The 13,381-nt window shown below is 47.3% G+C and overlaps 1 protein-coding gene across 1 annotated transcript in view; it reads right to left on the bottom strand.

Moving 5' to 3' along the window:
* Positions 1-13,381, bottom strand: part of LOC134737084 (uncharacterized) — a 311,572-nt gene that overhangs the window by 111,029 nt on the left and 187,162 nt on the right. The gene's annotated exons all lie outside the window — the stretch shown is intronic.

Genomic DNA, 13,381 nt, shown 5'->3' with positions numbered 1-13,381 from the left:
AATCATGTTTCCCTCCCCCTACTAGAGCATTTTCATTCACCTTCCAAGAATACTAGGTAGAGAGGAATAAGAAACACCCAATAACCCCATTCCGAGAATAGCCTGTCCCTGGGTGCCCAGCCCATTTCATACACAGTGGGGATCATGTGAGCCATGGAGGCTGCATCAGATTAATTTTGTTGTAAGTTTTATCTGAGCCCAACACTGTCATCTGGTAACGTGTGTTCAGTGGACATCATGCATTATTCAGGAAACAAAAAAATGTAGCCTCACTAGAGATTTCTATCTTAACTGATCATCAAGATGGCTAGATGAGGTGGTCAAAAGGGGTGGAACAGCGTGGAGAATGAGGCCCAGGGGCCATCCTTCTCTGCTATCCTAAAGCAGCGCCTGGTACTTAGCCCGGGGATCCAGGCACTGACCTTCTCTCCTGTCCTTCAAAGAACTGTGATGCTCCAGTGTGGCCCCCACAGAAAACCCCAGTCATACATTTACAGTACGATGCCCTTTGCCCTTTTCAGCACCCTCCCCCATCCTCACTGGCAGCCAAATCATGAATGAGATGAAGCTTGGTCAGCACAAACTCAGAATAAAGAACCCTGAAAAGTTCTGAAGGGGAATTTGCTCTCAACTCTGGAATAGCTGGTGAAACATCCTTGCCCCACAGGCAAGAACAGAGGGCAGGTGGCTTGTATTCCCCACTTTGATTTCCTCATCTCTCCGCAAGGAACAACTTGGCCATAATTGTCTTCTCCGAGGCCCTCTGGTTGTCATATTCCTTCCTTAGATGTGTTGGTATCAAGGACAGATCTGCAATGGTTCTGCAAGCCTCAGAGTCCTCGCCTCCTCTCATTCAGTGCTGGCTTAATGCATCCTGTACTCAGAGTCCAGTTCCCAGCAGCACAGAGTGAATTCCCCCTTACTCTGAAAAGTCCCCTTGACTAGCTAGGCACGCAGAAAGATGCTGTCCTCAGCGCCTCTGGGCTCCCCAGTGAGCAGCCTCCCACACGCCTCAGGCATTGTGACTGGAAAGCACTTTTAGCCTTATTGTCAAAATGCATTTGCTTCGTTACCCAAAAAGAGCAGAGGCACAGCCTCATGGTTGATGGTGGGCTCTTCTCAGGCTTCCTGGGTTGGCGTCCCAGTTCTACTACTTAAAGAGGCTTTTTAGGACCCTGAACAAGTACTCAAACTTGAGCTCTCTGAGCCTGTTTCTCATCTTAGAGGCTTGTTCCTGATGTTAAGTGAGAATCTTTGCAGAGTTTAGCACTTGTCTCTGGATATTACAAGCCCACAGAAATGTCAGCTTTTATTAGCACCACTTAGGCAAATGCTAGAGACTTAACTTCTTCCTCTCCTCCCAGGGGGAAATGAAAAGGCCTCCCCTCTTTCTATCTCACCACAGTGACTTAGTGTAGGGGCTCAGCACATGGGGCCAAGGGAACAAATGAAGGCAATGAGATTGGGCCAAAGCCTGGGGCTTCAGTCAAAGGTTCTCAGCTCCAGGCCTGGCTGTAACCCTCCCTTTCCAGCGTACTCATCTGTGAAAAAGAGTGGATTCAAACACTACCCGTCTGCCAGGTGCGCTGACAGGATTAAATGACACAGTGAGCAAAAGAGGCACTCTGTAAACTACCAGGGAAATCCAGCTAATTATAACAACAGCGCCTTTACTAGCAAATTCTGTGGAGGACATTTCACTAAGGACTGTCCTCCTGAAACTTCACTGAACACACAGAGTCCCCAAGAAATCAGGAGACAGACATAACCTTTCTTCCCATTTTACAGATGTGAAAACTAAAGTTCAGAGGAGCTAAGGGGTCTCCCTGACACCAAGAGACAAATCCACAAATACAGGGCTGAAGTGTTGGTTTGCAAGCTGATGTCCTGTCCCCTCCTCCTTGTAAGGGGCTGGGGAAAGGGGGTTGCAATAACCCAGCACGTTGGCTCCTGCAGAAAAAAGAACCTCTTTCCAAGGCAGCCAAACTGATTAATGTTTTTAATTAATGTTTTTAGCCACACACACAAAGCAATGTTCCATGGAAATTAAAGAAATTAAAATTTCTAAGCTTCTCCCAGGAGCGGCCAAGAATCCTGGGCAGGCCAGGGTGTTTAGAGCTCGGTGCAAAGCAGAAGGTCATAGCCCCACCTCAAAACACTGAACCTGCTCAGCAGGGGGTCACTTCCCACCCACAGAGTGACAGGCCACAAGGAGAGAACTTGCTCAGAAATATGCCAATGCCAATAATTGGTGGGAGAAGCAGGGAGTGAAGAGGAAGGTCTGATGGGAGGTGCTAGGGCCTGGGACTGAAGGGTCAGGTGGCTGCCCCCAGACCCTTTGGCTATCCTCCCACCTGACACAATTCTCAAGGATGGGATATCCACCTGCTGTGTGGTTGACTGAGGTACCTGCACCTGATGTGGCCGAGCAAGCCATGGGCTTTCTAAGGACACTGACAACACTTCCCTGATGTCGCCTGGGACCGCAGAAGGTCATGCTGGGCCCAATGCTGTGCTTTGATGTCTGAGGAGCCTGAGTGCCAAGGACAGGCTGACTCAGGACCTCCGAGGCTCCCAGGAGGTTCGGGGCAGAGGTGTGCTCTGTGTTAACATCTATCTGTTCTCCCCTCTGCCAGCAGAATATCAAGCATGCCACAGTTTCAGATCATCCATTCCTCTCCACAGGCCGAGAGGCAGGGCCGTATTGTCTTCCTTCTCCAATCAGAAGGTGAATTGCATAAGGGCTAGGTAACCTGAACAAGGAGAGGCAGTCCTATATGTAAGGCAGGTCTCTGTTGGAAAGATGGAGAGACCCAGGGTATAACACAAAACATTGACTAATCACCATCTCTGCTACCAGCAAGGTGGCTCATCCTGCACGGCTGCTGGCCTTGGATGCCACCAGAACGTGGCCCAGGCAGTGGGGCCAACTGGGTGGGCAGATGGCAGCCAGGACCAGCCACCAAGGGCTAGGGTAGGAGCCTTTGGCCACTTGGCAGGAGACAGGGAGCAAGCTTCAAAATGAGCAACAGCACTTGGGTTCATGACGTTGAAATCATCAAAACACCGTCGCCCACTGCAAATAGATCACGGAGGTAGACTATGGTACCTGCAGGAGCTGTAGCTGGCAGAGAGTGGAGCAGTTTCCCCTGGGAAGCTCCTGAGTGCAAGCTCCAGCTTTGGGATATGTTCTTTCCCTCTGGAGAAGGCCCCAGAAAAGGACACAGAAGCAGATACTGCTTCTCACAGGGAGTCAGCAGAGCCTGGCCCCCACACTTGCTAGATTCTATCAAATCCAGCAAGCCGAGCATGGGGTGCGGGGCAGGGTGGGAAGTGCATAGTCTGCCCAGCTCTGAGCCGGTCCCCACCAGTTAGGAGCTGTGTCAACATGGGAAGTCAGCCTAGCTTCTCTGGTCTTCATCTGCAAATCGAGGATTAAAAAAAAAAAAAAAAAAAAAAAAAAAGCAGCTACTCAGCCGGGCACAGTGGCTCACGCCTATAATCCCAGCTCTTTGGGAGGCTTAGGCAGGAGGATCGTTTGAGGCCAGAAGATCAAAACCAGCCTGGAAGGCTGGGCGCGGTGGCTCATGCCTGTAATCCCAACACTTTGGGAGGCCGAGAGGGGAGGATCATGAGGTCAGGAGTTCAAAACCAGCCTGGCCAAAAAGGTGAAACCCTGTCTCTGCTAAAACTACAAAAATTAGCCAGGGGCAGTAGCAGGCACCTGTAATCCCAGCTACTCGGGAGGCTGAGGCAGGAGAATCACTTGAAGCTGGGCAGCAGAGGTTACAGTGAGCCGAGATTGTGCCACTACACTCCAGCCTGGGCGACAGAGTGAGAATCTGTCGAAAGAAAGAAAGAAAGAGGGAGAGAGAGAGAGAGAGAAAGAAAGGGAAAGAAAGAAAGAAAGAAAGAAAGAAAGAAAGAAAGAAAGAAAGAAAGAGAGAGAGAAAGAAAGGGAAAGAAAGAAAGAAAGAAAAAGAGAAAGAGAAGGAAGGAAGGAGGGAAGGAAGGAAGGGAGAAAGAAAGAGAAAGAAAAAGAAAGAAAGAAAAAAGAAAGAAAGAAAAGAAAGAAAGAAAGAAAGAAAGAAAGAAAGAAAGAAAGAAAGAAAGAAAAGAAAAGAAAGAAGGAAGGAAGGAAGGAAGGAAGGAAGAAAGAAAGAAAGAAAGAAAGAAAGAAAGAAAGAAAGAAAGAAAGAAAGAAAGAAAGAAAGAAAGAAAGAGAAACAAACCAGCCTGGCCAACATGGCGAGACCCTGTCTCTATTAAAAATACAAAAATTAGCTGGGTATGGTGGCACATGCCTGTAATCCCAACTGCTTGGGTGGCTGAGGCAGGAGAATTGCTTGAACCTGGGAGGCAGAGAGTGCAGTGAGCTGAGATTGTACCACAGCACTCCAGCCTGGGTGACGGAGCAAAACTCTGTCTCAAAACAACAACAACAACAACATAAAACAGCTATTCCTGGACTGGGGTGGGGTGGACGGGAGGATTGTACTGCAGTGTCTGCAGAGTGCTTAACACAACCTCTGGCTCAGAATGGGTGCTTGACAAACACTTTGTTATTCTCAGGGTCTAATTATTGTCCTTATTCCCGTTGCCTGGTAGGCAAATTAGGTTTCAGGACAGATAGTCTGGATTTGAATCCTAGCTCTGCCACTTGCTGAGAATGTGACCATTGACAAACCACTTTACTCCCCGATGCCTCCATTTTCTTATCTACAGAAATGTGGGTGTGACCACCAGCCATAGGGGACCATTGAGGATTACAGAATCAAAGCAAGTGGTGCAGTATGAGCTTTCAAAAATAACAGTCTCAACCCAAACTGAGGAGCATTTCTTTTTTTTTTTTTTTTTTTTTGAGACGGAGTCTCGCTCTGTCGCCCAGGCTGGAGTGCAGTGGCGCGATCTCGGCTCACTGCAAGCTCCGCCTCCCGGGTTCACGCCATTCTCCTGCCTCAGCCTCTCCGAGTAGCTGAGACTACAGGCGCCCGCCACCACGCCCGGCTAATTTTTTGTATTTTTAGTAGAGACGGGGTTTCACCATGGTCTCGATCTCCTGACCTCGTGATCCGCCCGCCTCGGCCTCCCAAAGTGCTGGGATTACAAGCGTGAGCCACTGCGCCCGGCCACTGAGGAGCATTTCTACAAAACAACTTACCCAGACTCTTCAAAAATGTCAAAGTCGGCCGGGTGCGGTGACTCTCGCCTGTAATCCCAGCACATTGAAAGGCCAAAGTGGGTGGATCACTTGAGGTCAGGAGTTCGAGACCAACCTGGCCAACATGGTGAAACCCCGTCTCTACTAAAAATATAAAACTTAGCCAGGTTTTGTGGCACATGCCTATAATACCAGCTACTCGGGAGGCTGAGGCAGGAGAATCACTTGAACCTGGGAGGTGGAGGTTGCAGTGACCTGGGATCATGCCACTGTACTCCAGCCTGGACCACAGACTGAGACTCTATATCAAAAAAAAAAAAAAAAAAAAAAAAAAAAATCAAAGTCAAGTATGACTGGGGAACATGAGACACAGCCACTAAATGCAATAATGACCCATAATTGGGAAAAAAAATAGTCAAAAAGGACGTTATTGGGACTACTGATCAAATTTTGTGTGGCCTGAGGATTAGATAATACAATTGCAGCAATGCTAAATTTCCTGAGTTTGATAATTACACAGTCGTTATGTAAAAGAATGTCGTTATCCTTGGGAAGCACACACTGAATATTTAGGGATGAAAGGGCATGTCTACAACTTACTCAAATGGATCAGGAAAAAATAGCGTATTTGGTGGTGGGGTGGAGTGTGAGTTAACAACTGATGATCTGGGTGTGCAGTAGTTCTTCATATCTTCATAATTTTTTTCTGCAAGTTTGACATTATATTAAAATAAATAAGGACCACAAGCTACAGAACAAGAGGGCAAGAATCACCCTGAAGAGCCTGGAGTATTAACTGTCCATGCAAGCAAGAAATCAAAGCCTTTCTCAAAAAAACCTATGTCACCTTAATTACAAATGTCAGGATTTACTACGTAGAAAACTACAAAGGGTAAGGCTGAAATTTCATTTGAACTACCACCTCCGTCCAAGAAGAAGGAAGAAAAATGGATGGCTACTACTGTTCCTACGGCCCACGGCCAGGCTGACAGGGCCATCAGGAAACAATTAGGCCACATCCAAGCCATCCAGCAGCCTGGCACATAGGTGAGCTGGGATTTGACCCCAGGCTGCCTCAGCAGGAGGCCAGAGGGAGGCAGGTACTCCAAGTCAAGCAGCAGCCAGCCCCAAGATCAGCCCTTCCTCTGAAGCCGAGGCCCCACGCACTGTAACGCTGAGCCCTTAATACAGCTGCAAACTGCAGGGGAGCCCAGACCTGTGTCTCCCTGCCCTGTGTACTCCCACCACACTGCCCCCAGCACTGTGCACAGCAGGTGCTCAACACTCGTCTGTAGTTGTACTCATGGACACACATCTTCTTTTCAATAATGCACAGACTCTTACAGGAAGAAGGAGCAAGAAACCTGCAACAACTGTGTCCCAGGGAGGAGAAACAGGGGTCTGGGGACATGAGGGTTGGCAGTCTTCATTGGAAAACTTTGTATGTCTTTTGGATTTTGTGTCTTGTAAACGCTTTACTTGTTCAAAAAGTTTTGTTTCATTTTTCTTAATTCTTTTAATTGATTCCTTTATTTTATTATTTATATATTTATTTATTTTTGTAGAGGCAGAGTCTCACTGTGTTGCCAAGGCTGGTCTGGAACTCTTGAGCCCAAGCCATCCTCCCTCCCCTGCCTCCCAAAGTGCTGAGATCACAGGCGCGAGCCACTGCACCCAGCCATTTTGTTTTAATACAAAAGGAAAAAAAGAAATTGACAAAGTTACCTGTGAAGCTGCCATGAGTGCGAAGTCATGAGTAATCCCATGCTACTTAATGCTGAGTCTCCAGCACACAGCTGTTGCTCACTACGCTACACATCCTCTTGTTTTCAAAGAGTGAAGAGACTAGAATGATTAAAGACCCAGAGTCAGCAGCATCACTGATTTTACTGGAGAGTGTTTAGATTTGATCACCAAAAGTCCAGTCCTTATGTTTCTGAAACTCTAGAGCTGCTGTTAAAACAAGGTAGGAAAGCCAGCCTGAAGTAACCCTAACATCGTTATCCAACTCCAGTAGGTGCCAGGAACTGTGAAGATGTTTTCATCCCTACAACAACCCAAGAAGGTGGGTAGGTGCTCATATTATCCCCATCTTACATTTCAAGAAACCAGGTCACAGAATGGTCACAAAAGGCACCCAAGACCTCTGCAGAGGGAGAAGCCTGGTAGGTGAAGGAAGGAAGTCTAGCGCCAGAGACTGGGCTTCTAAAGTCTATACATCGTCGTTGAAGGGAATGTGAGGACCACCACTGTCCCAGGAAAAAAGGATTTTGACTCAGAGAACCCTGGGTTCCAAGCCAAGCTCCCTCCAAAAGCCGCAGGTGTGGTCAGACAGCCTTTGGTGGCACCACCTCCTGTGAGGACTGAAGAAGATAATATGTGAGGAAATGCTTTGGAAACTGTAAGGTGCCATGCAAATCTCACCGTAGAAACAGAGGATGCAGTGGAGGCGTGGGGAGGAAGGAGGCATCTGGAAGTTCAACCTTACCAGGAGGTTTTCCCTGAGCTATTAGAAGTATTTCCACTCCTGGTCTTCTACCTCAAACTTTCCTTTTTGTACTACACTTACATTCAACTTTCCCTCAAAAACATCCTCCCACTTCAGAGGTGTTAAGTTATTAAGTCAGCCCTAAATGTAAATAGTTTTCATTTCTCTAACCCCAAAAACCTCCCTTCCCGCCAGCATGCTTTGGTCTTGTCACCCAGAACATCAAAGCCATTGTTTTCCGTAAAAGCGTTCTGATCACTTGGGTGACTTGTGCAGATAAACACCACCCACCACATGCCAGGCTGTGCAGCACCCTCCTGGTGCCCTGTCAGGAGGTGAACAGGCCAGGAAAAAATGCCAAACTCTACTGGCAAATGCTTTGCGCATGGTCACATGCCCTGCACCTCTCTCCAAGCTCTTTGGGTAGCCTTGGCCAGTCCCTTCCCCACCAGGGCCCTCTTGCAGAGGAAGGAGGTTGGACCAAGCAATCTCTAGTTCTCCTTGAGATCTAAAACTCACTGATTCCATCTCATCCTCCCTGCTCAGAACTTCCTGAAATATAATAGTTCATTTACACACAGACACACACATACACACACACAGAAACTAAGTAACTGTGTACAAGCTGGGCTCTAAGCCTGGGCACGGTGGCTCATGTCTGTAATCCCAGCACTTTGAGCGGACAAGGCAGTGGATCTCTTGAGGTCTGAAGTTCAAGACCAGCCTGGCTGACATGGTGAAACCCCATCTCTACTAAAAATACAAAAATTAGCTGGGTGTTGTGGTGGATGCCTGTAATCCCACCTACTTAAGAGGTTCAGACAAGGAATCACTTGAACCCAGCGGGTGAAAATTGCAGTGAACCGAGATTGCACCACTGCACTATATCCTGGGCGACAGAGCGAGACTCTATCTCAAACAAACAACAAAAAAAAAGAAGCTGTAGTTTTTGGTGATTCACAGAGAAGAAAATATATTTTTCCACTTAGCTCAAAAGAATGATTCCTCCATTCTTCAATTACTCAAATGATGTAATGATGTAAAGTCACCAAGCCAATGGGGCACCTGGGGAAGTTCCAGGCTCCTGGGAGTTCAAACGTCAATGAAGGTAAGTGAAGCAGGGAATTTCCCATGGTGGACAGGTGCACCCAGAGGTGGGCTGCAACAGAGAGTCCCCTCCCTGAGAAAACATCCCATATCCATTCAACTCTCCAGCTCAATAAGCCACCTTCTAGGGAACCCAGGAAACACTGAGCTCAACGCTGGCCCAGAGCCCATCGTCCAGGAAGTCACGCCCCCAGTATGAAGGTTGCCTCTTCCAGGAAGTCAATGTTGAGCCACTGCTCAGCCCAAACCCCCTAGACTATAACCTCCATAAGGGTAACAATCGTGCCTGGCGTGTCATAGCAACATAATATATCATAAATATTTGCTAAATGAATTACTCACAGTGCTTCCATAAAGCTTAGGTAATTCCATTCCCCAAAATACTGGGTGCTTTTATGTGCTAGGTACTGGGGATAAAATGGTAAGCAAAGTAGATATTTGGCCAGACACAGTGGTTCACACCTATAATCCCAGTGCTTCAGGAGGTTGAGGCAGAAGGATCACTTGATGCCAGGAGTTCAAGACCAGCCTGGGGAGCACAGTGAGACCCCATCTCTACAAAAATATTTTAAAAATTAGCCGGATGCTGTGGTATGGACCTGTAGGTCTAACTACTTGGGAGGCTGAGGTGGAAGGATCACTTCAGCCCAGGAGGTCGAGGCTGTAGTGGGCTATGATCATGCCAATGCACTCCAACCTGGGTGACAGAGCAAGACCCTTTCACCAAAAACAAACCACCACCACAACAAAAAAACAAAGCAGATGTTTCTCCATCCAGGCTTCTTCTAAAGCAGTTACTAAAGTGCTGACAGATGACCATCAGCTCTCAGCCCTCTCTGGGAACTGCCTTGGCCGAATACAATCACCTTGTTCAAGATTAGGCATCCTTTGGGTGGTGGGGTGGGGGGGCACGTGATATGACTGATCAACCCTCACCTCAATTCAGGACAATTCTGAAGGATCAGTCTAGCTCCCAGGCTCCTCTGGCATTGGCCTTTGTTGGGATATTGTTACAGTTCCACTTCTCCCTCTGCCCAACTATGGTTTCTTCTCCTTCAGTTTCACAGCTGTTGATCCCAAAGGAATCCCATAATAAACATCCTACTTGCTAATCTACATCTTAGCATCTGTTTCCTAGAGAACACAGCCTGCATCGCGAAGGTTTATATGACAGATGCTCAGGCCCTGTGCCACCAAGATGAAGGTTCCAGGACCAGAAGGGCAAGCATATCATAGCAAATGGGAGCTACTTTGTGGGAACACCTTGCTGACAAGGATGCAAAGCCTGGGCTCAAGGCTGGGATCAACGAGCAAGGGTAGTGAGCAGTGTGCAAACACTCGTGATCGTTTGAATGTGTGGATGAATCCCAGCTCATTGAGTTAGAGACCCATTTTCTTCAACTTTGTTCACCTAGCACCTAATATAAAAAAGGAGTTTGGTAAAACTTCTGTTGGGTGACTAGATGATGACTAGATGGACAAATAGATAGATGAACTTACACATTTGGTTGAGTTTATTGTTAGACAATAAATGAAAGATGATTATTTGGTACAGGTTAAATTGTGTCATTTGTGTAAAGTATTAATCACAATGTCCAAATAACAATAATGCTAAAAATGGCAACTGCCAAGGCGGAAGGGTCACTTGAGGCCAGGAGTTTGAGATCAGCCTGGGCAACATAGTGAGACCTACAAACACACACACACACACACACACACACACACAAACACACACACACGTAAATAAATTAGCAAGGCAGCTTAAGTCTAGGAGTTCAAGAATACACTGAGTTATGTTTGTGCCACTGCACTCCAGCCTAGGCAACAGAGCAAAACCTTGTCTCTAAAAATATTATAATAATAATGGCCCAGGTGCGGTGACTCATACCTTTAATCCCAGCACTTTGGGAGGCTAAGGAGGGCAGATCACCTGTTTTCACGAGTTCTAGACCAGCCTGGACAACATGGTGAAACCCCATCTCTACTAAAACCACAAAAAATTAGCCAGGCGTGGTGGCACGTGCCTGTAATCCCAGCTACTCAAGAGGCTGAGGCAGGAGAATCACTGGAACCCAGGAGGCAGAAGTTGCAGTGAGCCAAGATTGTGCCACCTCTGCACTCCAGCCTGGGCAACAGAGCGAGACTCCATTTAAAATAAAATAAAATAATAATAATAATAAACAAAAACATGACAACTAAGGCTGGATGTGGTCACTCAGGAATGTGCATTGGGAGGCCAAAGCAGGAGGATCACTTGAAGCCAGGAATTTGAGACCAGCCTGGACAACATAGTGAGATACTGTCTCTACAAAAAAAAATTCTTTTTTTAAATTAGCCAGGTATGGTGGTACACACCTATAATCCCAGCTACTCAGGGAGGCTGAGGCAGAAGGATTGCTTGAGCCCAGGAATTTGAGGCTGCAGTAAACTATGATCGCACCACTGCACTCCAGCCTGGGTGACAGAGCAAGACCCTATCTCTTAAAAAAAGAGAAAGAGAAGTAAGCTACCCATGGAGAACTTCCTATAAGAGGTAACTTGTGATCAGCAGCTTGAAAGAAGTGACAGTGTGGAAGCAGGCATGCAAGAGAAGAGAAGAGCAACAAAACATTAGTACATAAGCCCTGACTCTGCTCTGCTCATCAGATGCTGGGGTAAATATAACACTGTCACTAGGATAGCCCAGCAATGCATGGGGAAGCATGCTGTCACCTAACACCCATCACCACGGATGTGGGTGAGAACATGCCTGCAACCAGCGGAGATGAACAGTTGACAGAAGACACCGAACTTACAACTGCGGTTTACAGACTTAATCCTATAGTGATAAGAAGTCTTCAAGCTTATGGAACTAAGGTGTTGGGTGACAGCTGGTAATGCAAGTGTCAGAACTGATACAAGATATCTTTTTTTTGAGACAGAGTCTGGCTTCGTTGCCGAGACTGGAGTGCGGTGACAGGATCTCGGCTCACCGCAACCTCCGCCTCCTGGGTCCAAGAAATTCTCCTGCCTCAGCCTCCCGAGTAGCTGGGGTTACAGGCATGTGCCACCATGCCAGGCTAACTTTTTTGTATTTTTAGTAGAGATGGGGTTTCACCTTGTTGGCCAGCCTGGTCTTGAATTCCTGACCTCAAGTGATCCGCCCACCTCAGCCTCCCAAAGTGCTGGGATTACAGGCGTGAACCACCATGCCCAGCCAAGATTTCTTAAATAATCCAACCTTTGAACTGTCCACAGTTTCTTCAGGTATCTCCTGCAGCAGATGGGGGCTTAGGAAGTACCTGGAGCCTCCATTCTGAGAAAACAGCTTCAGGGGCAGAACCCACACTTGAGAAGCCCAGACTCCAGCTTCAGTTTCCCCCCCAGGAAATGTAAAGACCCTGGGGGCCATCCTCATTAAGATGCCCACCAGACCTACTGGACATCCTTATTTCTGAGGGTAGTCCCTGAAGAAACAGATAAGAGGATTAAGGACAAGGAGAATAAATTAGAGCCTGGGCTTTGTGCAAACAAGAGTAAGTGATGAGGACAATAAGAAAGGGATAGTAAAGTTTGGTTGGGAAAATCACAAAAGCAGTGGTGTCACATAGGCTATTTGCTAAGTGGTACGATGTATTCTAGAGAACACTGATGCCTTTAGCCTATTACTACACATCGTGGATCTGCAAGCACCTAAAACACTAAATACTGGGGCTGTCAGAGGTGGCAGGTGGGATGACAACTCAAAAAACCAAACTCCAGGGCAGGCTGGGATGCTGTGTGTCAGATTGAAGGTCACAAGTCACAAAGAGGCAGTAAAGCTCAGAGCTGAAGCAGACAGGCCTTGCTGCTGAGCTACCTGGGCTGGAACTGAGTCTCCACCACTTCCTGCCTGTGTGACCTCTGTGTGGCAGAGCAATGAGCACCTCCCTGAGGCTCAGACCAGATCTATGATATGGGGATAAGGATACAGAGCCCCCAAAGTGTCTGTTGGAACTGAACATGACCTGTGCCAAGCCCCTGATGCCTGGTTAATGTTCAATAAGTAGGTGCTGGTGTTATTATAACCATAGGTCACAGTGCCACCCTTTCCAACTGTACTCCACAAATCCCTAGGGGGTCAAGAGAGTCTCCTGAGTGACTTCTGGGGGCCAGATGGAGATGGGAGGTTCAGCAGGAGGACTGAACCTATTTTTATCAAAGCAGCTCTCCTTTAACCAGTTACAGGTATAAAGCTTGCATATAAGATTTCAGTAGCCAGTGGAGTTTGAGGGCTTTAAGACAGCAGAACTTCAAATATTCATCCTCTTGTTTATTAGTAATAATAATAAACACTCAAGAAAGCAAGGAACTCATCTAAACTCACCTGGCAAGTCAGAGGCAGGGAAAGGGAAGCTGCAGCTGCTGGCCCTGAATCTCCCACACAGGCAATTAAAGCTGCTCTGGAGAAGGGTTAGAAGAGATGACCTCTGAGGTTTCTTTTAACTCTGAGATTCTGCAATTGCAAGTTGAAATTCTAACTCCCATCCTTTTATTTCCCCTGAGTTGAATGTGGGCATTTCTGCAAACCCAAAGATGGAAGCTCCACTCTTCCTTAGAGACAACAAGGCTCTTTAAAATCCATCCTGGCTTCTCCCTGCTAGCCT

The sequence above is a fragment of the Symphalangus syndactylus genome, chromosome 7 (genome assembly GCF_028878055.3).
Source record: "Symphalangus syndactylus isolate Jambi chromosome 7, NHGRI_mSymSyn1-v2.1_pri, whole genome shotgun sequence".
NCBI classification, from domain to species: Eukaryota; Metazoa; Chordata; class Mammalia; order Primates; family Hylobatidae; genus Symphalangus; species Symphalangus syndactylus.
The sequence above is the reverse complement of the archived record's forward strand: the minus strand, read 5'-3'. Positions and strand labels throughout refer to the sequence as shown.